This window comes from Ambystoma mexicanum, chromosome 13 (assembly GCF_040938575.1).
Source record: "Ambystoma mexicanum isolate Mex_15411 chromosome 13, UKY_AmexF1_1, whole genome shotgun sequence".
NCBI classification, from domain to species: Eukaryota; Metazoa; Chordata; class Amphibia; order Caudata; family Ambystomatidae; genus Ambystoma; species Ambystoma mexicanum.
The window spans coordinates 44,038,654-44,065,429 of record NC_090938.1 but is presented as its reverse complement, the minus strand read 5'-3'; positions in this window follow the sequence as shown (position 1 = coordinate 44,065,429).

The window sequence follows — 26,776 nt, the reverse complement described above, 5'->3', positions numbered from 1 at the left end:
CACAGGGCCAATCGTGTGTGAAACGCCACGCGAACTTCCGAAATACACGTACCCCGCTCGCACAGGGCCAATCGCGTGTGAAACCCCGCAAACCCCTGAAATACTCGTACCCCGCTCGCACAGGCCAATCGCGTGTGAAACTCCCTGCGAACCCCCGAAAAACACGTACCCCGCTCGCACAGGGCCAATCGTGTGTGAAACTCCCTGTGAACCCCCGAAATACACGTACCCCGCTCGCACAGGGCTAATCGCGTCTGAAACTCCCCGCGAATCCCAGTAATAGACGTACCCCGCTCACACAGGGCCAATTGCGTGTGAAACTCCCCTTGAACCCCTGAAATACACGTACCCCGCTCGCACAGGGCCAATCGTGTGTGAAACCCCCGCGAACCCCCAAAATACACGTACCCTGTTCGCACATTGCCAATCGCGTGTGAAACTCCCCGCGAACCCCCGAAATACACGTACCCCGCTCGCACAGGGCCAATCGCATCTGAAACTCTCCGCGAATCCCAGTAATACACGTACCCCGCTCGCACAGGGCCAATCGCGTGTGAAACTCCCCGTGAACCCCTGAAATACACGTACCCCGCTCGCACAAAGCCAATCGCGTCTGAAACCCCCCGTGAACTCCCAAAATACATGTACCCCGCTCGCACAGGGCCAATTGCGTGTGAAACTCCCCGCGAACCCCCGAAATACACGTACCCCGCTCGCACAGAGGCAATCGTGTGTGAAACTCCACGCGAACCCCCGAAATACATGTACCCCGCTCGCACAGGGCTAATTGCATGTGAAACTCCCCACGAACTCCAGTAATACACGTACCCCACTCGCACAGGGCCAATCGCGTGTGAAACTCCACGCGAACGTCCGAAATACACGTACCCCGCTCGCATAGGGCCAATCGCGTGTGAAACCCCCTGCGAACCCCTGGAATACACGTACCCCGCTCGCACAGGCCAATCGCTTGTGAAACTCCCTGCGAACCCCCGAAAAACACGTACCCCGCTCGCACAGGGCCAATCGTGTGTGAAACTCCCTGCGAACCCCCGAAATACACGTACCCCGCTCGCACAGGGCTAATCGCGTCTGAAACTCCCCGCGAATCCCAGTAATAGACGTACCCCGCTCGCACAGGGCCAATTGCGTGTGAAACTCCCCTTGAACCCCTGAAATACACGTACCCCGCTCGCACAGGGCCAATCGTGTGTGAAACCCCCGCGAACCCCCAAAATACACGTACCCTGTTCGCACATGGCCAATCGCGTGTGAAACTCCCCGCGAACCCCCGAAATACACGTACCCCGCTCACACAGGGCCAATCGCATGTGAAACTCCCTGCCAACCCCAGTAATACACGTACCCCGCTCGCACAGGGCCAATCGCATCTGAAACTCTCCGCGAATCCCAGTAATACATGTACCCCGCTCGCACAGGGCCAATCGCGTGTGGAACTCCCCGCAAACCCCCGAAATACACGTACCCCGCTCACACAGGGCCAATCGCATGTGAAACTCCCTGCCAACCCCAGTAATACACGTACCCCGCTCGCACAGGGCCAATCGCATCTGAAACTCTCCGCGAATCCCAGTAATACATGTACCCCGCTCGCACAGGGCCAATCGCGTGTGAAACTCCCCATGAACCCCTGAAATACACGTACCCCGCTCGCACAGAGCCAATCGCGTCTGAAACCCCCGTGAACCCCCAAAATACATGTACCCCGCTCGCACAGGGCCAATTGCGTGTGAAACTCCCCGCGAACCCCCGAAATACACATACCCCGCTCGCACAGAGGCAATCGTGTGTGAAACTCCACGCAAACCGCCAAATTCCACGTACCCCGCTCGCACAGGGCTAATTGCATGTGAAACTCCCCACGAACTCCAGTAATACACGTACCCCACTCGCACAGGGCCAATCGCGTGTGAAACTCCCCGTGAACCACCGAAATACACGTACCCCGCTCGCATAGGGCCAATCGCGTGTGAAACCCCCTGCGAACCCCTGGAATACACTTACCCCCCCCTCGCACAGGGCAAATCGCATGTGAAACTCCACGTGAACCCCCGAAATACACGTACCCCACTCGCACAGGGCAATCGCGTGTGAAACTCCATGCAAACCCCCGAAATACACGTACGCCACTCGCACAGGGCCAATCGCGTGTGAAACTCCCTGCGAAACCCAGTAATACACGTACCCCACTCGCACAGGGCCAATCGCGTGTGAAATCCCCGCAAACCCCCAAAATACACGTACCCTGTTCGCACATGGCCAATCGCGTGTGAAACTCCCCGCGAACCCCCGAAATACACGTACCCTGCTCGCACAGGGCCAATCGCATCTGAAACTCTCCGCGAATCCCAGTAATACACGTACCCCGCTCGCACAGGGCCAATCGCGTGTGAAACTCCCCGTGAACCCCTGAAATACACGTACCCCGCTCGCACAGGGCAATCGCGTGTGAAACTCCATGCAAACCCCCGAAATACATGTACGCCACTCGCACAGGGCCTATCGCGTGTGAAACTCCCCGCGAACCCCCGAAATACACATACCCTACTCGCACAGGGCCAATCGCGTGTGAAACCCCCCACGAACCCCTGAAATACACGTACCCCGCTCACACAGGGCCAATCGTGTGTGAAACTCCCTGCAAACCCCGAAATACACGTACCCCGCTCGCACAGGGCCAATCGTGTGTGAAACTCCCCGCGAAGCCCTGAAATACACGTACCCCGCTCCTACAGGGCCAATCGCGTCTGAAACTCCCTGCGAATCCCAGTAATACACGTACCCTGCTCGCACAGGGCCAATCGCGTGTGAAACTCCCCGTGAACCCCTGAAATACACGTACCCCGCTCGCACAGGGCCAATGGCGTCTGAAACCACCCGTGAACCCAAAAAATACATGTACCCCGCTCGCACAGGGCCAATTGTGTGTGAAACTCCCCGTGAACCCCCGAAATACACGTACCCCGCTCGCACAGGGCCAATCGTGTGTGAAACTCCCGGCGAACCCCCGAAATACACGTACCCCGCTCGCACAGGGCTAATCGCGTCTGAAACTCCCCGCGAATCCCAGTAATACACGTACCCCGCTCACACAGGGCCAATCGCGTGTGAAACTCCCCTTGAACCTCTGAAATACACGTACCCCGCTCGCACTGGGCCAATCGTGCGTGAAACCTCCCGCGAACCCTCCAAAATACACGTACCCTGTTCGCACAGGGCCAATCGCGTGTGAAACTCCCTGCAAACCCCTGAAATACACGTACCCCGCTCGCACAGAGCCAATAGCATGTGAAACCCCCCGCAAACCCCTGAAATACACGTACCCTGCTCACACAGGGCCAATTGCGTGTGAAACTCCCTGCGAACCCCGAAATACACGTACCCCGCTCGCACAGGGCCAATCGTGTGTGAAACTCCCCGCGAACCCCCGAAATACACGTACCCCGCTCGCACAGGGCCAATCGCGTCTGAAACTCCCTGCGAATCTCAGTAATACACGTACCCCGCTCGCACAGGGCCAATCGCGTGTGAAACTCCCTGTGAACCCCTGAAATAAACGTACCCCGCTCGCACAGGGCCAATCGCGTCTGAAACCCCCCGTGAACCCCCAAAATACATGTACCCCGCTCGCTCAGGGCCATTTGTGTGTGAAACTCCACGCAAACCCCCGAAATACACGTACCCCGCTCGCACAGGGCCAATCGCATGTGAAACTCCCCACGAACTCCAGTAATACACGTACCCCACTCGCACAGGGCCAATCGCGTGTGAAACACCCCGCGAACCCCCAAAATACACATACCCGGCTCGCACAAGGCCAATCGCATGTGAAACTCCCCGCAAACCCCCGAAATACACGTACCCCGCTCGCACAGGGCCAATCGCGTGTGAAACTCCCCGCAAACCCCTGAAATACACGTACCCCGCTCGCACAGGGCCAATCCCGTGTGAAACTCCCCGCAAACCCCCGAAATACACGTACCCCGCTCGCACAGGGCCAATCGTGTGTGAAACACCCCGCGAACCCCCAAAATACACGTACCCCGCTCGCACAAGGCCAATCGCATGTAAAACTCCCCGCAAACCCCCGAAATACACGTACCCCGCTCGCACAGGGCCAATCGCGTGTGAAACTCCCCGCAAACCCCTGAAAGACACGTACCCCGCTCGCACAGGGCCAATCGCGTGTGAAACTCCCCGCAAACCCCGGAAATACACGTACCCCGCTCACACAGGGCCAATCGCGTGTGAAACTCCCTGCCAACCCCAGTAATACACGTACCCCGCTCGCACAGGGCCAATCGCGTGTGAAACTCCCCGCGAACCCCTGAAATACATGTACCCCACTTGCACAGGGCCAATCGCGTGGGAACCTCCCTGCGAACCCCCGAAATACTCGTACCCTGCTCGCACAGGGCCAATCGTGTGTGAAACTCCACGCGAACGTCCGAAATACACGTACCCCGCTCGCACAGGGCCAATCGCGTGTGAAACCCCGCGAACCCCTGAAATACACGTACCCCGCTCACACAGGCCAATCGCGTGTGAAACTCCCTGCGAACCCCCGAAAAACACGTACCCCGCTCGCACAGGGCCAATCGTGTGTGAAACTCCCTGCGAACCCCCGAAATACACGTACCCCTCTCGCACAGGGCTAATCGCGTCTGAAACTCCCCGCGAATCCCAGTAATAGACGTACCCCGCTCGCACAGGGCCAATTGCATGTGAAACTCCCCTTGAACCCCTGAAATACACGTACCCCGCTCGCACAGGGCCAATCGTGTGTGAAACCCCCGCGAACCCCCAAAATACACGTACCCTGTTCGCACATGGCCAATCGCGTGTTAAACTCCCCGCGAACCCCCGAAATACACGTACCCCGCTCGCACAGGGCCAATCGCATCTGAAACTCTCCGCGAATCCCAGTAATACACGTACCCCGCTCGCACAGGGCCAATCGCGTGTGAAACTCCCCGTGAACCCCTGAAATACACGTACCCTGCTCGCACAGAGCCAATCGTGTCTGAAACCCCCCGTGAACCCCCAAAATACATGTACCCCGCTCGCACAGGGCCAATTGCGTGTGAAACTCCCCGCGAACCCCCGAAATACACGTACCCCGCTCGCACAGAGGCAATCGTGTGTGAAACTCCACGCGAACCCCCGAAATACACGTACCCCGCTCGCACAGGGCTAATTGCATGTGAAACTCCCCACGAACTCCAGTAATACACGTACCCCACTCGCACAGGGCCAATCGCGTGTGAAACTCCCCGTGAACCCCCGAAATACATGTACCCCGCTCGCATAGGGCCAATCGCGTGTGAAACCCCCTGCGGACCCCTGGAATACACTTACCCCCCCCTCGCACAGGGCAAATCGCGTGTGAAACTCCGCGTGAACCCCCGAAATACACATACCCCGCTTCCACAGGGCAATCGCGTGTGAAACTCCCCGCAAACCCCTGAAATACACGTACCCCGCTCGCACAGGGCCAATCGCGTGTGAAACTCCCCGCAAACCCCCGAAATACACGTACCCCGCTCACACAGGGCCAATCGCGTGTGAAATTCCCTGCCAACCCCAGTAATACACGTACCCCGCTCGCACAGGGCCAATCGCGTGTGAAACTCCCCGCGAACCCCTGAAATACATGTACCCCACTCGCACAGGGCCAATCGCGTGTGAACCTCCCTGCGAACCCCCGAAATACACGTACCCTGCTCGCACAGGGCCAATCGTGTGTGAAACGCCACGCGAACGTCCGAAATACACGTACCCCGCTCGCACAGGGCCAATCGCGTGTGAAACCCCGCAAACCCCTGAAATACTCGTACCCCGCTCGCACAGGCCAATCGCGTGTGAAACTCCCTGCGAACCCCCGAAAAACACGTACCCCGCTCGCACAGGGCCAATCGTGTGTGAAACTCCCTGCGAACCCCCGAAATACACGTACCCCGCTCGCACAGGGCTAATCGCGTCTGAAACTCCCCGCGAATCCCAGTAATAGACGTACCCCGCTCGCACAGGGCCAATCGCGTGTGAAACTCCCCGTGAACCCCTGAAATACACGTACCCCGCTCGCACAGGGCAATCGCGTCTGAAACCCCCCGTGAACTCCCAAAATACATGTACCCCGCTCGCACAGGGCCAATTGCGTGTGAAACTCCCCGCGAACCCCCGAAATACACGTACCCCGCTCGCACAGAGGCAATCGTGTGTGAAACTCCACGCGAACGCCCGAAATACACGTACCCCGCTCGCACAGGGCTAATTGCATGTGAAACTCCCCACGAACCCCAGTAATACACGTACCCCACTCGCACAGGGCCAATCGCGTGTGAAACTCCACGCGAACGTCCGAAATACACGTACCCCGCTCGCATAGGGCCAATCGCGTGTGAAACCCCCTGCGAACCCCTGGAATACACGTACCCCCCTCGCACAGGCCAATCGCTTGTGAAACTCCCTGCGAACCCCCGAAAAACACGTACCCCGCTCGCACAGGGCCAATCGTGTGTGAAACTCCCTGCGAACCCCCGAAATACACGTACCCCGCTCGCACAGGGCCAATTGCGTGTGAAACTCCCCGCGAACCCCCGAAATACACGTACCCCGCTCGCACAGGGCCAATTGCGTGTGAAACTCCCCTTGAACCCCTGAAATACACGTACCCCGCTCGCACAGGGCCAATCGTGTGTGAAACCCCCGCGAACCCCCAAAATACACGTACCCTGTTCGCACATGGCCAATCGCGTGTGAAACTCCCCGCGAACCCCCGAAATACACGTACCCCGCTCGCACAGGGCCAATCGCATCTGAAACTCTCCGCGAATCCCAGTAATACATGTACCCCGCTCGCACAGGGCCAATCGCGTGTGAAACTCCCCATGAACCCCTGAAATACACGTACCCCGCTCGCACAGAGCCAATCGCGTCTGAAACCCCCCGTGAACCCCCAAAATACATGTACACCGCTCACACGGCCAATTGCGTGTGAAACTCCCCACGAACCCCCGAAATACACGTACCCCGCTCGCACAGAGGCAATCGTGTGTGAAACTCCACGCGAACCGCCAAATTCCACATACCCCGCTCACACAGGGCTAATTGCATGTGAAACTCCCCACGAACTCCAGTAATACACGTACCCCACTCGCACAGGGCCAATCGCGTGTGAAACCCCCTGCGAACCCCTGGAATACACTTACCCCCCCCTCGCACAGGGCAAATCGCATGTGAAACTCCACGTGAACCCCCGAAATACACGTACCCCACTCGCACAGGGCAATCGCGTGTGAAACTCCATGCAAACCCCCGAAATACACGTACGCCACTCGCACAGGGCCAATCGAGTGTGAAACTCCCTGCGAACCCCAGTAATACACGTACCCCACTCGCACAGGGCCAATCGCGTGTGAAACCCCCGCAAACCCCTGAAATACACGTACCCCGCTCGCACAGGGCCAATCGCATCTGAAACTCTCCGCGAATCCCAGTAATACACGTACCCCGCTCGCACAGGGCCAATCGCGTGTGAAACTCCCCCTGAACCCCTGAAATACACGTACCCTGTTCGCACATTGCCAATCGCGTGTGAAACTCCCCGCGAACCCCCGAAATACACGTACCCCGCTCGCACAGGGCCAATCGCGTCTGAAACCCCCCGTGAACCCCCAAAATACATGTACCCCGCTCGCACAGGGCCAATTGCGTGTGAAACTCCCCGCGAACCCCCGAAATACACGTACCCCGCTCGCACAGAGGCAATCGTGTGTGAAACTCCACGCGAACCGCCAAATTCCACATACCCCGCTCGCACAGGGCTAATTGCATGTGAAACTCCCCACGAACTCCAGTAATACACGTACCCCACTCGCACAGGGCCAATCGCGTGTGAAACCCCCTGCGAACCCCTGGAATACACTTACCCCCCCCTCGCACAGGGCAAATCGCATGTGAAACTCCACGTGAACCCCCGAAATACACGTACCCCACTCGCACAGGGCAATCGCGTGTGAAACTCCATGCAAACCCCCGAAATACACGTACGCCACTCGCACAGGGCCAATCGCGTGTGAAACTCCCTGCGAACCCCAGTAATACACGTACCCCACTCGCACAGGGCCAATCGCGTGTGAAACCCCCGCAAACCCCTGAAATACACGTACCCCGCTCGCACAGGGCCAATCGCATCTGAAACTCTCCGCAAATCCCAGTAATACACGTACCCCGCTCGCACAGGGCCAATCGCATCTGAAACTCTCCGCGAATCCCAGTAATACATGTACCCCGCTCGCACAGGGCCAATCGCGTGTGAAACTCCCCATGAACCCCTGAAATACACGTACCCCGCTCGCACAGAGCCAATCGCGTCTGAAACCCCCCGTGAACCCCCAAAATACATGTACACCGCTCGCACAGGGCCAATTGCGTGTGAAACTCCCCGCGAACCCCCGAAATACACGTACCCCGCTCGCACAGAGGCAATCGTGTGTGAAACTCCACGCGAACCGCCAAATTACACATACCCCGCTCGCACAGGGCTAATTGCATGTGAAACTCCCCACGAACTCCAGTAATACACGTACCCCACTCGCACAGGGCCAATCGCGTGTGAAACCCCCTGCGAACCCCTGGAATACACTTACCCCCCCCTCGCACAGGGCAAATCGCATGTGAAACTCCACGTGAACCCCCGAAATACACGTACCCCACTCGCACAGGGCAATCGCGTGTGAAACTCCATGCAAACCCCCGAAATACACGTACGCCACTCGCACAGGGCCAATCGCGTGTGAAACTCCCTGCGAACCCCAGTAATACACGTACCCCACTCGCACAGGGCCAATCGCGTGTGAAACCCCCGCAAACCCCTGAAATACACGTACCCCGCTCGCACAGGGCCAATCGCATCTGAAACTCTCCGCGAATCCCAGTAATACACGTACCCCGCTCGCACAGGGCCAATCGCGTGTGAAACTCCCCGTGAACCCCTGAAATACACGTACCCTGTTCGCACATTGCCAATCGCGTGTGAAACTCCCCGCGAACCCCCGAAATACACGTACCCCGCTCGCACAGGGCCAATCGCGTCTGAAACCCCCCGTGAACCCCCAAAATACATGTACCCCGCTCGCACAGGGCCAATTGCGTGTGAAACTCCCCGCGAACCCCCGAAATACACGTACCCCGCTCGCACAGAGGCAATCGTGTGTGAAACTCCACGCGAACCGACAAATTCCACATACCCCGCTCGCACAGGGCTAATTGCATGTGAAACTCCCCACGAACTCCAGTAATACACGTACCCCACTCGCACAGGGCCAATCGCGTGTGAAACCCCCTGCGAACCCCTGGAATACACTTACCCCCCCCTCGCACAGGGCAAATCGCATGTGAAACTCCACGTGAACCCCCGAAATACACGTACCCCACTCGCACAGGGCAATCGCGTGTGAAACTCCATGCAAACCCCCGAAATACACGTACGCCACTCGCACAGGGCCAATCGCGTGTGAAACTCCCTGCGAACCCCAGTAATACACGTACCCCACTCGCACAGGGCCAATCGCGTGTGAAACCCCCGCAAACCCCTGAAATACACGTACCCCGCTCGCACAGGGCCAATCGCATCTGAAACTCTCCGCGAATCCCAGTAATACACGTACCCCGCTCGCACAGGGCCAATCGCGTGTGAAACTCCCCGTGAACCCCTGAAATACACGTACCCTGTTCGCACATTGCCAATCGCATGTGAAACTCCCCGCGAACCCCCCAAATACACGTACCCCGCTCGCACAGGGCCAATCGCATCTGAAACTCTCCGCGAATCCCAGTAATACACGTACCCCGCTCGCACAGGGCCAATCGCGTGTGAAACTCCCCGTGAACCCCTGAAATACACGTACCCTGCTCGCACAGAGCCAATCGTGTCTGAAACCCCCCGTGAACCCCCAAAATACATGTACCCCGCTCGCACAGGGCCAATTGCGTGTGAAACTCCCCGCGAACCCCCGAAATACACGTACCCCGCTCGCACAGAGGCAATCGTGTGTGAAACTCCACGCGAACCCCCGAAATACACGTACCCCGCTCGCACAGGGCTAATTGCATGTGAAACTCCCCACGAACTCCAGTAATACACGTACCCCACTCGCACAGGGCCAATCGCGTGTGAAACTCCCCGTGAACCCCCGAAATACATGTACCCCGCTCGCATAGGGCCAATCGCGTGTGAAACCCCCTGCGGACCCCTGGAATACACTTACCCCCCCCTCGCACAGGGCAAATCGCGTGTGAAACTCCGCGTGAACCCCCGAAATACACATACCCCGCTTCCACAGGGCAATCGCGTGTGAAACTCCCCGCAAACCCCTGAAATACACGTACCCCGCTCGCACAGGGCCAATCGCGTGTGAAACTCCCCGCAAACCCCCGAAATACACGTACCCCGCTCACACAGGGCCAATCGCGTGTGAAATTCCCTGCCAACCCCAGTAATACACGTACCCCGCTCGCACAGGGCCAATCGCGTGTGAAACTCCCCGCGAACCCCTGAAATACATGTACCCCACTCGCACAGGGCCAATCGCGTGTGAACCTCCCTGCGAACCCCCGAAATACACGTACCCTGCTCGCACAGGGCCAATCGTGTGTGAAACGCCACGCGAACGTCCGAAATACACGTACCCCGCTCGCACAGGGCCAATCGCGTGTGAAACCCCGCAAACCCCTGAAATACTCGTACCCCGCTCGCACAGGCCAATCGCGTGTGAAACTCCCTGCGAACCCCCGAAAAACACGTACCCCGCTCGCACAGGGCCAATCGTGTGTGAAACTCCCTGCGAACCCCCGAAATACACGTACCCCGCTCGCACAGGGCTAATCGCGTCTGAAACTCCCCGCGAATCCCAGTAATAGACGTACCCCGCTCACACAGGGCCAATCGCGTGTGAAACTCCCCGTGAACCCCTGAAATACACGTACCCCGCTCGCACAGGGCAATCGCGTCTGAAACCCCCCGTGAACTCCCAAAATACATGTACCCCGCTCGCACAGGGCCAATTGCGTGTGAAACTCCCCGCGAACCCCCGAAATACACGTACCCCGCTCGCACAGAGGCAATCGTGTGTGAAACTCCACGCGAACGCCCGAAATACACGTACCCCGCTCGCACAGGGCTAATTGCATGTGAAACTCCCCACGAACCCCAGTAATACACGTACCCCACTCGCACAGGGCCAATCGCGTGTGAAACTCCACGCGAACGTCCGAAATACACGTACCCCGCTCGCATAGGGCCAATCGCGTGTGAAACCCCCTGCGAACCCCTGGAATACACGTACCCCCCTCGCACAGGCCAATCGCTTGTGAAACTCCCTGCGAACCCCCGAAAAACACGTACCCCGCTCGCACAGGGCCAATCGTGTGTGAAACTCCCTGCGAACCCCCGAAATACACGTACCCCGCTCGCACAGGGCCAATTGCGTGTGAAACTCCCCGCGAACCCCCGAAATACACGTACCCCGCTCGCACAGGGCCAATTGCGTGTGAAACTCCCCTTGAACCCCTGAAATACACGTACCCCGCTCGCACAGGGCCAATCGTGTGTGAAACCCCCGCGAACCCCCAAAATACACGTACCCTGTTCGCACATGGCCAATCGCGTGTGAAACTCCCCGCGAACCCCCGAAATACACGTACCCCGCTCGCACAGGGCCAATCGCATCTGAAACTCTCCGCGAATCCCAGTAATACATGTACCCCGCTCGCACAGGGCCAATCGCGTGTGAAACTCCCCATGAACCCCTGAAATACACGTACCCCGCTCGCACAGAGCCAATCGCGTCTGAAACCCCCCGTGAACCCCCAAAATACATGTACACCGCTCACACGGCCAATTGCGTGTGAAACTCCCCGCGAACCCCCGAAATACACGTACCCCGCTCGCACAGAGGCAATCGTGTGTGAAACTCCACGCGAACCGCCAAATTCCACATACCCCGCTCACACAGGGCTAATTGCATGTGAAACTCCCCACGAACTCCAGTAATACACGTACCCCACTCGCACAGGGCCAATCGCGTGTGAAACCCCCTGCGAACCCCTGGAATACACTTACCCCCCCCTCGCACAGGGCAAATCGCATGTGAAACTCCACGTGAACCCCCGAAATACACGTACCCCACTCGCACAGGGCAATCGCGTGTGAAACTCCATGCAAACCCCCGAAATACACGTACGCCACTCGCACAGGGCCAATCGAGTGTGAAACTCCCTGCGAACCCCAGTAATACACGTACCCCACTCGCACAGGGCCAATCGCGTGTGAAACCCCCGCAAACCCCTGAAATACACGTACCCCGCTCGCACAGGGCCAATCGCATCTGAAACTCTCCGCGAATCCCAGTAATACACGTACCCCGCTCGCACAGGGCCAATCGCGTGTGAAACTCCCCCTGAACCCCTGAAATACACGTACCCTGTTCGCACATTGCCAATCGCGTGTGAAACTCCCCGCGAACCCCCGAAATACACGTACCCCGCTCGCACAGGGCCAATCGCGTCTGAAACCCCCCGTGAACCCCCAAAATACATGTACCCCGCTCGCACAGGGCCAATTGCGTGTGAAACTCCCCGCGAACCCCCGAAATACACGTACCCCGCTCGCACAGAGGCAATCGTGTGTGAAACTCCACGCGAACCGCCAAATTCCACATACCCCGCTCGCACAGGGCTAATTGCATGTGAAACTCCCCACGAACTCCAGTAATACACGTACCCCACTCGCACAGGGCCAATCGCGTGTGAAACCCCCTGCGAACCCCTGGAATACACTTACCCCCCCCTCGCACAGGGCAAATCGCATGTGAAACTCCACGTGAACCCCCGAAATACACGTACCCCACTCGCACAGGGCAATCGCGTGTGAAACTCCATGCAAACCCCCGAAATACACGTACGCCACTCGCACAGGGCCAATCGCGTGTGAAACTCCCTGCGAACCCCAGTAATACACGTACCCCACTCGCACAGGGCCAATCGCATGTGAAACCCCCGCAAACCCCTGAAATACACGTACCCCGCTCGCACAGGGCCAATCGCATCTGAAACTCTCCGCAAATCCCAGTAATACACGTACCCCGCTCGCACAGGGCCAATCGCATCTGAAACTCTCCGCGAATCCCAGTAATACATGTACCCCGCTCGCACAGGGCCAATCGCGTGTGAAACTCCCCATGAACCCCTGAAATACACGTACCCCGCTCGCACAGAGCCAATCGCGTCTGAAACCCCCCGTGAACCCCCAAAATACATGTACACCGCTCGCACAGGGCCAATTGCGTGTGAAACTCCCCGCGAACCCCCGAAATACACGTACCCCGCTCGCACAGAGGCAATCGTGTGTGAAACTCCACGCGAACCGCCAAATTCCACATACCCCGCTCGCACAGGGCTAATTGCATGTGAAACTCCCCACGAACTCCAGTAATACACGTACCCCACTCGCACAGGGCCAATCGCGTGTGAAACCCCCTGCGAACCCCTGGAATACACTTACCCCCCCCTCGCACAGGGCAAATCGCATGTGAAACTCCACGTGAACCCCCGAAATACACGTACCCCACTCGCACAGGGCAATCGCGTGTGAAACTCCATGCAAACCCCCGAAATACACGTACGCCACTCGCACAGGGCCAATCGCGTGTGAAACTCCCTGCGAACCCCAGTAATACACGTACCCCACTCGCACAGGGCCAATCGCGTGTGAAACCCCCGCAAACCCCTGAAATACACGTACCCCGCTCGCACAGGGCCAATCGCATCTGAAACTCTCCGCGAATCCCAGTAATACACGTACCCCGCTCGCACAGGGCCAATCGCGTGTGAAACTCCCCGTGAACCCCTGAAATACACGTACCCTGTTCGCACATTGCCAATCGCGTGTGAAACTCCCCGCGAACCCCCGAAATACACGTACCCCGCTCGCACAGGGCCAATCGCGTCTGAAACCCCCCGTGAACCCCCAAAATACATGTACCCCGCTCGCACAGGGCCAATTGCGTGTGAAACTCCCCGCGAACCCCCGAAATACACGTACCCCGCTCGCACAGAGGCAATCGTGTGTGAAACTCCACGCGAACCGCCAAATTCCACATACCCCGCTCGCACAGGGCTAATTGCATGTGAAACTCCCCACGAACTCCAGTAATACACGTACCCCACTCGCACAGGGCCAATCGCGTGTGAAACCCCCTGCGAACCCCTGGAATACACTTACCCCCCCCTCGCACAGGGCAAATCGCATGTGAAACTCCACGTGAACCCCCGAAATACACGTACCCCACTCGCACAGGGCAATCGCGTGTGAAACTCCATGCAAACCCCCGAAATACACGTACGCCACTCGCACAGGGCCAATCGCGTGTGAAACTCCCTGCGAACCCCAGTAATACACGTACCCCACTCGCACAGGGCCAATCGCGTGTGAAACCCCCGCAAACCCCTGAAATACACGTACCCCGCTCGCACAGGGCCAATCGCATCTGAAACTCTCCGCGAATCCCAGTAATACACGTACCCCGCTCGCACAGGGCCAATCGCGTGTGAAACTCCCCGTGAACCCCTGAAATACACGTACCCTGTTCGCACATTGCCAATCGCATGTGAAACTCCCCGCGAACCCCCCAAATACACGTACCCCGCTCGCACAGGGCCAATCGCATCTGAAACTCTCCGCGAATCCCAGTAATACACGTACCCCGCTCGCACAGGGCCAATCGCGTGTGAAACTCCCCGTGAACCCCTGAAATACACGTACCCCGCTCGCACAGAGCCAATCGCGTCTGAAACCCCCCATGAACTCCCAAAATACATGTACCCCGCTCGCACAGGGCCAATTGCGTGTGAAACTCCCCGCGAACCCCCGAAATACACGTACCCCGCTCGCACAGAGGCAATCGTGTGTGAAACTCCACGCGAACCCCCGAAATACACGTACCCCGCTCGCACAGGGCTAATTGCATGTGAAACTCCCCACGAACTCCAGTAATACACGTACCCCACTCGCACAGGGCCAATCGCGTGTGAAACTCCACGCGAACGTCCGAAATACACGTACCCCGCTCGCATAGGGCCAATCGCGTGTGAAACCCCCTGCGAACCCCTGGAATACACGTACCCCGCTCGCACAGGCCAATCGCTTGTGAAACTCCCTGCGAACCCCCGAAAAACACGTACCCCGCTCGCACAGGGCCAATCGTGTGTGAAACTCCCTGCGAACCCCCGAAATACACGTACCCCGCTCGCACAGGGCTAATCGCGTCTGAAACTCCCCGCGAATCCCAGTAATAAACGTACCCCGCTCGCACAGGGCCAATTGCGTGTGAAACTCCCCTTGAACCCCTGAAATACACGTACCCCGCTCGCACAGGGCCAATCGTGTGTGAAACCCCCGCGAACCCCCAAAATACAAGTACCCTGTTCGCACATGGCCAATCGCGTGTGAAACTCCCCGCGAACCCCCGAAATACACGTACCCCGCTCGCACAGGGCCAATCGCATCTGAAACTCTCCGCGAATCCCAGTAATACATGTACCCCGCTCGCACAGGGCCAATCGCGTGTGAAACTCCCCAAGAACCCCTGAAATACACGTACCCCGCTCGCACAGAGCCAATCGCGTCTGAAACCCCCCGTGAACCCCCAAAATACATGTACCCCGCTCGCACAGGGCCAATTGCGTGTGAAACTCCCCGCGAACCCCCGAAATACACGTACCCCGCTCGCACAGAGGCAATCGTGTGTGAAACTCCACGCGAACCGCCAAATTCCACGTACCCCGCTCGCACAGGGCTAATTGCATGTGAAACTCCCCACGAACTCCAGTAATACACGTACCCCACTCGCACAGGGCCAATCGCGTGTGAAACTCCCCGTGAACCACCGAAATACACGTACCCCGCTCGCATAGGGCCAATCGCGTGTGAAACCCCCTGCGAACCCCTGGAATACACTTACCCCCCACTCGCACAGGGCAAATCGCATGTGAAACTCCACGTGAACCCCCGAAATACACGTACCCCACTCGCACAGGGTATTCGCGTGTGAAACTCCATGCAAACCCCCGAAATACACGTACGCCACTCGCACAGGGCCAATCGCGTGTGAAACTCCCTGCGAACCCCAGTAATACACGTACCCCACTCGCACAGGGCCAATCGCGTGTGAACCTCCCTGCGAACCCCCTAAATACACGTACCCTGCTCGCACAGGGCCAATCGTGTGTGAAACGCCACGCGAACGTCCGAAATACACGTACCCCGCTCGCACAGGGCCAATCGCGTGTGAAACCCCGCAAACCCCTGAAATACTCGTACCCCGCTCGCACAGGCCAATCGCGTGTGAAACTCCCTGCGAACCCCCGAAAAACACGTACCCCGCTCGCACAGGGCCAATCGTGTGTGAAACTCCCTGCGAACCCCCGAAATACACGTACCCCGCTCGCACAGGGCTAATCGCGTCTGAAACTCCCCGCGAATCCCAGTAATAGACGTACCCCGCTCGCACAGGGCCAATCGCGTGTGAAACTCCCCGTGAACCCCTGAAATACACGTACCCCGCTCGCACAGGGCCAATCGCGTCTGAAACCCCCCGTGAACTCCCAAAATACATGTACCCCGCTCGCACAGGGCCAATTGCGTGTGAAACTCCCCGCGAACCCCCGAAATACACGTACCCCGCTCGCACAGAGGCAATCGTGTGTGAAACTCCACGCGAACCCCCGAAATACACGTACCCCGCTCGCACAGGGCTAATTGCATGTGAAACTCCCCACGAACTCCAGTAATACACGTACCCCACTCGCACAGGGCCAATCGCGTGTGAAACTCCACGCGAACGTCCGAAATACACGTACCCCGCTCGCATAGGGCCAATCGCGTGTGAAACCCCCTGCGAACCCCTGGAATACACGTACCCCGCTCGCACAGGCCAATCGCTTGTGAAACTCCCTGCGAACCCCCGAAAAACACGTACCCCGCTCGCACAGGGCCAATCGTGTGTGAAACTCCCTGCAAACCTCCGAAATACACGTACCCCGCTCGCACCGGGCCAATTGCGTGTGAAACTCCCCGCGAACCCCCGAAATACACGTACCCCGCTCGCACAGGGCCAATTGCGTGTGAAACTCCCCTTGAACCCCTGAAATACACGTACCCCGCTCGCACAGGGCCAATCGTGTGTGAAACCCCCGCGAACCCCCAAAATACACGTACCCTGTTCGCACATGGCCAATCGCGTGTGAAACTCCCCGCGAACCCCCGAAATACACGTACCCCGCTCGCACAGGGCCAATCGCATCTGAAACTCTCAGCGAATCCCAGTAATACATGTACCCCGCTCGCACAGGGCCAATCGCGTGTGAAACTCCCCATGAACCCCTGAAATACACGTACCCCGCTCGCACAGAGCCAATCGCGTCTAAAACCCCCCGTGAACCCCCAAAATACATGTACCCCGCTCGCACAGGGCCAATTGCGTGTGAAACTCCCCGCGAACCCCCGAAATACACGTACCCCGCTCGCACAGAGGCAATCGTGTGTGAAACTCCACGCGAACCGCCAAATTCCACATACCCCGCTCGCACAGGGCTAATTGCATGTGAAACTCCCCACGAACTCCAGTAATACACGTACCCCACTCGCTCAGGGCCAATCGCGTGTGAAACTCCCCGTGAACCACCGAAATACACGTACCCCGCTCGCATAGGGCCAATCGCGTGTGAAACCCCCTGCGTACCCCTGGAATACACTTACCCCCCCCTCGCACAGGGCAAATCGCATGTGAAACTCCACGTGAACCCCCGAAATACACGTACCCCACTCGCACAGGGCAATCGCGTGTGAAACTCCATGCAAACCCCCGAAATACACGTACGCCACTCGCACAGGGCCAATCGCGTGTGAAACTCCCTGCGAACCCCAGTAATACACGTACCCCACTCGCACAGGGCCAATCGCGTGTGAAACCCCCGCAAACCCCTGAAATACACGTACCCCGCTCGCACAGGGCCAATCGCATCTGAAACTCTCCGCGAATCCCAGTAATACACGTACCCCGCTCGCACAGGGCCAATCGCGTGTGAAACTCCCCGTGAACCCCTGAAATACACGTACCCTGTTCGCACATTGCCAATCGCGTGTGAAACTCCCCGCGAACCCCCGAAATACACGTACCCCGCTCGCACAGGGCCAATCGCATCTGAAACTCTCCGCGAATCCCAGTAATACATGTACCCCGCTCGCACAGGGCCAATCGCGTGTGAAACTCCCCGTGAACCCCTGAAATACACGTACCCCGCTCGCACAGAGCCAATCGCGTCTGAAACCCCCCGTGAACTCCCAAAATACATGTACCCCGCTCGCACAGGGCCAATTGCGTGTGAAACTCCCCGCGAACCCCCGAAATACGCGTACCCCGCTCGCACAGAGGCAATCGTGTGTGAAACTCCACGCGAACCCCCGAAATACACGTACCCCGCTCGCACAGGGCTAATTGCATGTGAAACTCCCCACGAACTCCAGTAATACACGTACCCCGCTCGCACAGAGGCAATCGTGTGTGAAACTCCACGCGAACCGCCAAATTCCACATACCCCGCTCGCACAGGGCTAATTGCATGTGAAACTCCCCACGAACTCCAGTAATACACGTACCCCACTCGCACAGGGCCAATCGCGTGTGAAACTCCCCGTGAACCACCGAAATACACGTACCCCGCTCGCATAGGGCCAATCGCGTGTGAAACCCCCAGCGTACCCCTGGAATACACTTACCCCCCCCTCGCACAGGGCAAATCGCATGTGAAACTCCACGTGAACCCCCGAAATACACGTACCCCACTCGCACAGGGCAATCGCGTGTGAAACTCCATGCAAACCCCCGAAATACACGTACGCCACTCGCACAGGGCCAATCGCGTGTGAAACTCCCTGCGAACCCCAGTAATACACGTACCCCACTCGCACAGGGCCAATCGCGTGTGAAACCCCCGCAAACCCCTGAAATACACGTACCCCGCTCGCACAGGGCCAATCGCATCTGAAACTCTCCGCGAATCCCAGTAATACACGTACCCCGCTCGCACAGGGCCAATCGCGTGTGAAACTCCCCGTGAACCCCTGAAATACACGTACCCTGTTCGCACATTGCCAATCGCGTGTGAAACTCCCCGCGAACCCCCGAAATACACGTACCCCGCTCGCACAGGGCCAATCGCATCTGAAACTCTCCGCGAATCCCAGTAATACATGTACCCCGCTCGCACAGGGCCAATCGCGTGTGAAACTCCCCGTGAACCCCTGAAATACACGTACCCCGCTCGCACAGAGCCAATCGCGTCTGAAACCCCCCGTGAACTCCCAAAATACATGTACCCCGCTCGCACAGGGCCAATTGCGTGTGAAACTCCCCGCGAACCCCCGAAATACGCGTACCCCGCTCGCACAGAGGCAATCGTGTGTGAAACTCCACGCGAACCCCCGAAATACACGTACCCCGCTCGCACAGGGCTAATTGCATGTGAAACTCCCCACGAACTCCAGTAATACACGTACCCCACTCGCACAGGGCCAATCGCGTGTGAAACTCCACGCGAACGTCCGAAATACACGTACCCCGCTCGCATAGGGCCAATCGCGTGTGAAACCCCCTGCGAACCCCTGGAATACACGTACCCCGCTCGCACAGGCCAATCGCTTGTGAAACTCCCTGCGAACCCCCGAAAAACACGTACCCCGCTCGCACAGGGCCAATCGTGTGTGAAACTCCCTGCGAACCCCCGAAATACACGTATCCCGCTCGCACAGGGCTAATCGCGTCTGAAACTCCCCGCGAATCCCAGTAATAGACGTACCCCGCTCGCACAAGGCCAATCGCATCTGAAACTCTCCGCGAATCCCAGTAATACATGTACCCCGCTCGCACAGGGCCAATCGCGTGTGAAACTCCCCATGAACCCCTGAAATACACGTACCCCGCTCGCACAGGGCCAATTGCGTGTGAAACTCCCCGCGAACCCCCGAAATACACGTACCCCGCTCGCACAGAGGCAATCGTGTGTGAAACTCCACGCGAACCGCCAAATTCCACGTACCCCGCTCGCACAGGGCTAATTGCATGTGAAACTCCCCACGAACTCCAGTAATACACGTACCCCACTCGCACAGGGCCAATCGCGTGTGAAACTCCCCGTGAACCACCGAAATACACGTACCCCGCTCGCATAGGGCCAATCGCGTGTGAAACCCCCTGCGAACCCCTGGAATACACTTACCCCCCACTCGCACAGGGCAAATCGCATGTGAAACTCCACGTGAACCCCCGAAATACACGTACCCCACTCGCACAGGGTAATCGCGTGTGAAACTCCATGCAAACCCCCGAAATACACGTACGCCACTCGCACAGGGCCAATCGCGTGTGAAACTCCCTGCGAACCCCAGTAATACACGTACCCCACTCGCACAGGGCCAATCGCGTGTGAAACCCCCGCAAACCCCCAAAATACACGTACCCTGTTCGCACATGGCCAATCGCGTGTGAAACTCCCCGCGAACCACCGAAATACACGTACCCTGCTCGCACAGGGCCAATCGCATCTGAAACTCTCCGCGAATCCCAGTAATACACGTACCCCGCTCGCACAGGGCCAATCGCGTGTGAAACTCCCCGTGAACCCCTGAAATACACGTACCCCGCTCGCACAGGGCAATCGCGTGTGAAACTCCATGCAAACGCCCGAAATACATGTACGCCACTCGCACAGGTCCTATCGCGTGTGAAACTCCCCGCGAACCCCCGAAATACACATACCCTACTCGCACAGGGCCAATCGCGTGTGAAACCCCCCACGAACCCCTGAAATACACGTACCCCGCTCACACAGGGCCAATCGTGTGTGAAACTCCCTGCAAACCCCGAAATACACGTACCCCGCTCGCACAGGGCCAATCGTGTGTGAAACTCCCCGCGAAGCCCTGAAATACACGTACCCCGCTCGCACAGGGCCAATCGCGTCTGAAACTCCCTGCGAATCCCAGTAATACACGTACCCTGCTCGCACAGGGCCAATCGCGTGTGAAACTCCCCGTGAACCCCTGAAATACACGTACCCCGCTCGCACAGGGCCAATGGCGTCTGAAACCACCCGTGAACCCCCAAAATACATGTACCCCGCTCGCACAGGGCCAATTGCATGTGAAACTCCCCGTGAACCCCCGAAATACACGTACCCCGCTCGCACAGGGCCAATCGTGTGTGAAACTCCCGGCGAACCCCCGAAATACACGTACCCCGCTCGCACAGGGCTAATCGCGTCTGAAACTCCCCACGAATCCCAGTAATACACGTACCCCGCTCGCACAGGGCCAATCGCGTGTGAAACTCCCCTTGAACCTCTGAAATGCACGTACCCCGCTCGCACTGGGCCAATCGTGTGTGAAACCTCCCGCGAACCCTCCAAAATACACGTACCCTGTTCGCACAGGGCCAATCGCGTGTGAAACTCCTCGCGAACCCCCGAAATACACGTACCCTACTCGCACAGGGCCAATCGCGTGTGAAACTCCCCGCAAACACCCGAAATACACTTACCCCGCTCACACAGGGCCAATCGCTTGTGAAACCCCCGCGAACCCCTGAAATACACATACCCCGCTCGCACAGGGCCTATCGCGTGTGAAACTCCCCGCGAACCCCCGAAATACACATACCCTACTCGCACAGGGCCAATCGCGTGTGAAACCCCCCACGAACCCCTGAAATACACGTACCCCGCTCACACAGGGCCAATCGTGTGTGAAACTCCCTGCAAACCCCGAAATACACGTACCCCGCTCGCACAGGGCCAATCGTGTGTGAAACTCCCTGCGAAGCCCTGAAATACATGTACCCCGCTCGCACAGGGCCAATCGCGTCTGAAACTCCCTGCGAATCCCAGTAATACACGTACCCTGCTCGCACAGGGCCAATCGCGTGTGAAACTCCCCGTGAACCCCTGAAATACACGTACCCCGCTCGCACCGGGCCAATGGCGTCTGAAACCACCCGTGAACCCCCAAAATACATGTACCCCGCTCGCACAGGGCCAATTGCGTGTGAAACTCCCCGTGAACCCCCGAAATACACGTACCCCGCTCGCACAGGGCCAATCGTGTGTGAAACTCCCGGCGAACCCCCGAAATACACGTACCCCGCTCGCACAGGGCTAATCGCGTCTGAAACTCCCCACGAATCCCAGTAATACACGTACCCCGCTCGCACAGGGCAAATCGCGTGTGAAACTCCCCTTGAACCTCTGAAATACACGTACCCCGCTCGCACTGGGCCAATCGTGTGTGAAACCTCCCGCGAACCCTCCAAAATACACGTACCCTGTTCGCACAGGGCCAATCGCGTGTGAAACTCCTCGCGAACCCCCGAAATACACGTACCCTACTCGCACAGGGCCAATCGCGTGTGAAACTCCCCGCAAACACCCGAAATACACTTACCCCGCTCACACAGGGCCAATCGCTTGTGAAACCCCCGCGAACCCCTGAAATACACATACCCCGCTCGCACAGGGCCAATCGCGTGTGAAACTCCCTGCGAACCCCCGAAATACACGTACCCTGCTCGCACAGGGCCAATTATGTGTGAAACTCCCCGCGAACCCCCGAAATACACGTACCCCGCTCGCACAGGGCCAATTGCATCTGAAGCTCTCTGCGAATCCCAGTAATACACGTACCCCGCTCGCACAGGGCCAATCGCATGTGAAACTCTGCGTGAACCCCTAAAATACACATACCCCGCTCGCACAGTGCCAATCACGTCTGAAACCCCCCGTGAACCCCCAAAATACATGTACCCTGCTCGCACAGGGCCAATCGCGTGTGAAACTCCATGCAAACCCCCAAAATACATGTACCCTGCTCGCACAGGGCCAATCGTGTGTGAAACTCCACGCGAACCCCCGAAATACACGTACCCCTCTCGCACAGGGCCAATCGCATGTGAAACTCCCCATGAACTCCAGTAATACACATACCCCACTCGCACAGGGCCAATCGCGTGTGAAACACCCTGCCAACCCCCAAAATACACGTACCCCGCTTGCACAGGGCCAATCGCGTGTGAAACTCCCTGCGAAACCCTGTAATACATGTACCCCGCTCGCACAGGGCCAATCGCGTGTGAAAATCCCCGCGAACCCCTGAAATACACGTACCCCACTCACACAGGGCCAATCGCGTGTGAAACTACCTGCGAACCCCCGAAATACAGGTACCCCACTCGCACAGGGCCAATCGCATGTGAAACTCCACGCGAACCCCCGAAATACACGTACCCCGCTCGCACAGGGCAATCGCGTGTGAAACTCCCTGCGAACGCCCGAAAAACACATACCCGCTCGCACAGGGCCAATTGTGTGTGAAACTCCCCACGAACCCCGGAAATACACGTAACCCACTCGCACAGGGCCAATCGCATCTGAAACTCCCCGCGAATCACAGTAATACACGTACCCCGCTCGCACAGGGCCAATTGCGTGTGAAACTCCCCATGAACCCCTGAAATACATGTACCCCGCTCGCACAGGGCCAATCGTGTCTGAAACCCCCCGTGAACCACCAAAATACATGTAACCCGCTCGCACAGGGCCAATTGCGTGTGAAACTCCCCACGAACCCCCGAAATACACGTACCCCGCTCGCACAGGGCCAATCGCATGTGAAACTCCACACGAACCCCCGAAATACACGAACCCCGCTCGCACAGGGCCAATCGCGTGTGAAACTCCGCGTGAACCCTGAAATACACGTACCCTGCTTGCACAGGGCCAATCGCGTGTGAAACTCCGCGTGAACCCTTGAAATACACGTACCCCGCTCGCACAGGGCCAATCGTGTCTGAAACCCCCGTGAACCCCCAAAATACAAGTACCCCGTTTGCACAGGGCCAATTGCGTGTGAAACTCCCCGCGAACCCCCGAAAAACACATACCCCGCTCGCACAGGGCCAATCGTGTGTGAAACTCCACGCGAACCCCCGAAATACACGTACCCCACTCGCACAGTGCCAATCACATGTGAAACCCCCCGCGAACCCCTGAAATACACGTACCCCGCTCGCACAGGGCCAATCGCGTGTGAAACTCCCTGTGAACCCCCGAAAGACACGTACCCCGCTCGCACAAGGCCAATCACATGTGAAACCCCCCGCGAACCCCTGAAATACATGTACCCCGCTCGCACAGGGCCAATCGCGTGTGAAACTCCCCGTGAACCCCTGAAATACACGTACCCCGCTCGCACAGGGCAATCGCGTGTGAAACTCCATGCAAACCCCCGAAATACATGTACGCCACTCGCACAGGGCCTATCGCGTGTGAAACTCCCCGCGAACCCCCAAAATACACATACCCTACTCGCACAGGGCCAATCGCGTGTGAAACCCCCCACGAACCCCTGAAATACACGTACCCCGCTCACACAGGGCCAATCGTGTGTGAAACTCCCTGCAAACCCCGAAATACACGTACCCCGCTCACACAGGGCCAATCGTGTGTGAAACTCCCCGCAAAGCCCTGAAATACACGTACCCCGCTCGCACAGGGCCAATCGCGTCTGAAACTCCCTGCGAATCCCAGTAATACACGTACCCTGCTCGCACCGGGCCAATCGCGTGTGAAACTCCCCGTGAACCCCTGAAATACACGTACCCCGCTCGCACAGGGCCAATGGCGTCTGAAACCACCCGTGAACCCCCAAAATACATGTACCCCGCTCGCACAGGGCCAATTGCGTGTGAAACTCCCCGTGAACCCCCGAAATACACGTACCCCGCTCGCACAGGGCCAATCGTGTGTGAAACTCCCGGCGAACCCCCGAAATACACGTACCCCGCTCGCACAGGGCTAATCGCGTCTGAAACTCCCCGCGAATCCCAGTAATACACGTACCCCGCTCGCACAGGGCCAATCGCGTGTGAAACTCCCCTTGAACCTCTGAAATACACGTACCCCGCTCGCACTGGGCCAATCGTGTGTGAAACCTCCCGCAAACCCTCCAAAATACACGTACCCTGCTCGCACAGGGCCAATTATGTGTGAAACTCCCCGCGAACCCCCGAAATACACGTACCCCGCTCGCACAGGGCCAATTGCATCTGAAGCTCTCTGCGAATCCCAGTAATAGACGTACCCCGCTCGCACAGGGCCAATCGCATGTGAAACTCTGCGTGAACCCCTAAAATACACGTACCCCGCTCGCACAGTGCCAATCACGTCTGAAACCCCCCGTGAACCCCCAAAATACATGTACCCTGCTCGCACAGGGCCAATCGCGTGTGAAACTCCATGCAAACCCCCGAAATACAAGTACCCCACTCGCACAGGGCCAATCGCGTGTGAAACTCCCCGCGAACCCCCGAAAAACACGTACCCCGCTCGCACAGGGCCAATCGTGTGTGAAACTCCACGCGAACCCCCGAAATACACGTACCCCTCTCGCACAGGGCCAATCACATGTGAAACTCCCCATGAACTCCAGTAATACACATACCCCACTCGCACAGGGCCAATCGCGTGTGAAACACCCTGCCAACCCCCAAAATACACGTACCCCGCACGCACAGGGCCAATCGCGTGTGAAACTCCCTGCGAAACCCTGTAATACACGTACCCCGCTCGCACAGGGCCAATCGCGTGTGAAAATCCCCGCGAACCCCTGAAATACACGTACCTCACTCACACAGGGCCAATCGCGTGTGAAACTACCTGCGAACCCCCGAAATACAGGTACCCCACTCGCACAGGGCCAATCGCATGTGAAACTGCACGCGAACCCCCGAAATACACGTACCCCGCTCGCACAGGGCCAATCGCGTGTGAAACCCCCCGCGAACTCCTGAAATACACGTACCCCGCTCGCACAGGGCAAATCGCGTGTGAAACTCCCTGCGAACGCCCGAAAAACACATACCCCGCTCGCACAGGGCCAATTGTGTGTGAAACTCCCCACGAACCCCGGAAATACACGTAACCCAATCGCACAGGGCCAATCGCATCTGAAACTCCCCGCGAATCACAGTAATACACGTACCCCGCTCGCACAGGGCCAATTGCGTGTGAAACTCCCCTTGAACCCCTGAAATACATGTACCCCGCTCGCACAGGGCCAATCGTGTCTGAAACCCCCCGTGAACCACCAAAATACATGTAACCCGCTCGCACAGGGCCAATTGCGTGTGAAACTCCCGGCGAACCCCCGAAATACACGTACCCCGCTCGCACAGGGCCAATCACATGTGAAACTCCACACGAACCCCCGAAATACACGAACCCCGCTCGCACAGGGCCAATCGCGTGTGAAACTCCGCGTGAACCCCTGAAATACACGTACCCCGCTTGCACAGGGCCAATCGCGTGTGAAACTCCGCGTGAACCCCTGAAATACACGGACCCCGCTCGCACAGGGCCAATCGCGTCTGAAACCCCCCGTGAGCCCCCAAAATACAAGTACCCCGTTTGCACAGGGCCAATTGCGTGTGAAACTCCCCGCGAACCCCCGAAAAACACATACCCCGCTCGCACAGGGCCAATCGTGTGTGAAACTCCACGCGAACCCCCGAAATACACGTACCCCACTCGCACAGGGCCAATCACATGTGAAACCCCCCGCGAACCCCCCCGAAATACACGTACCCCG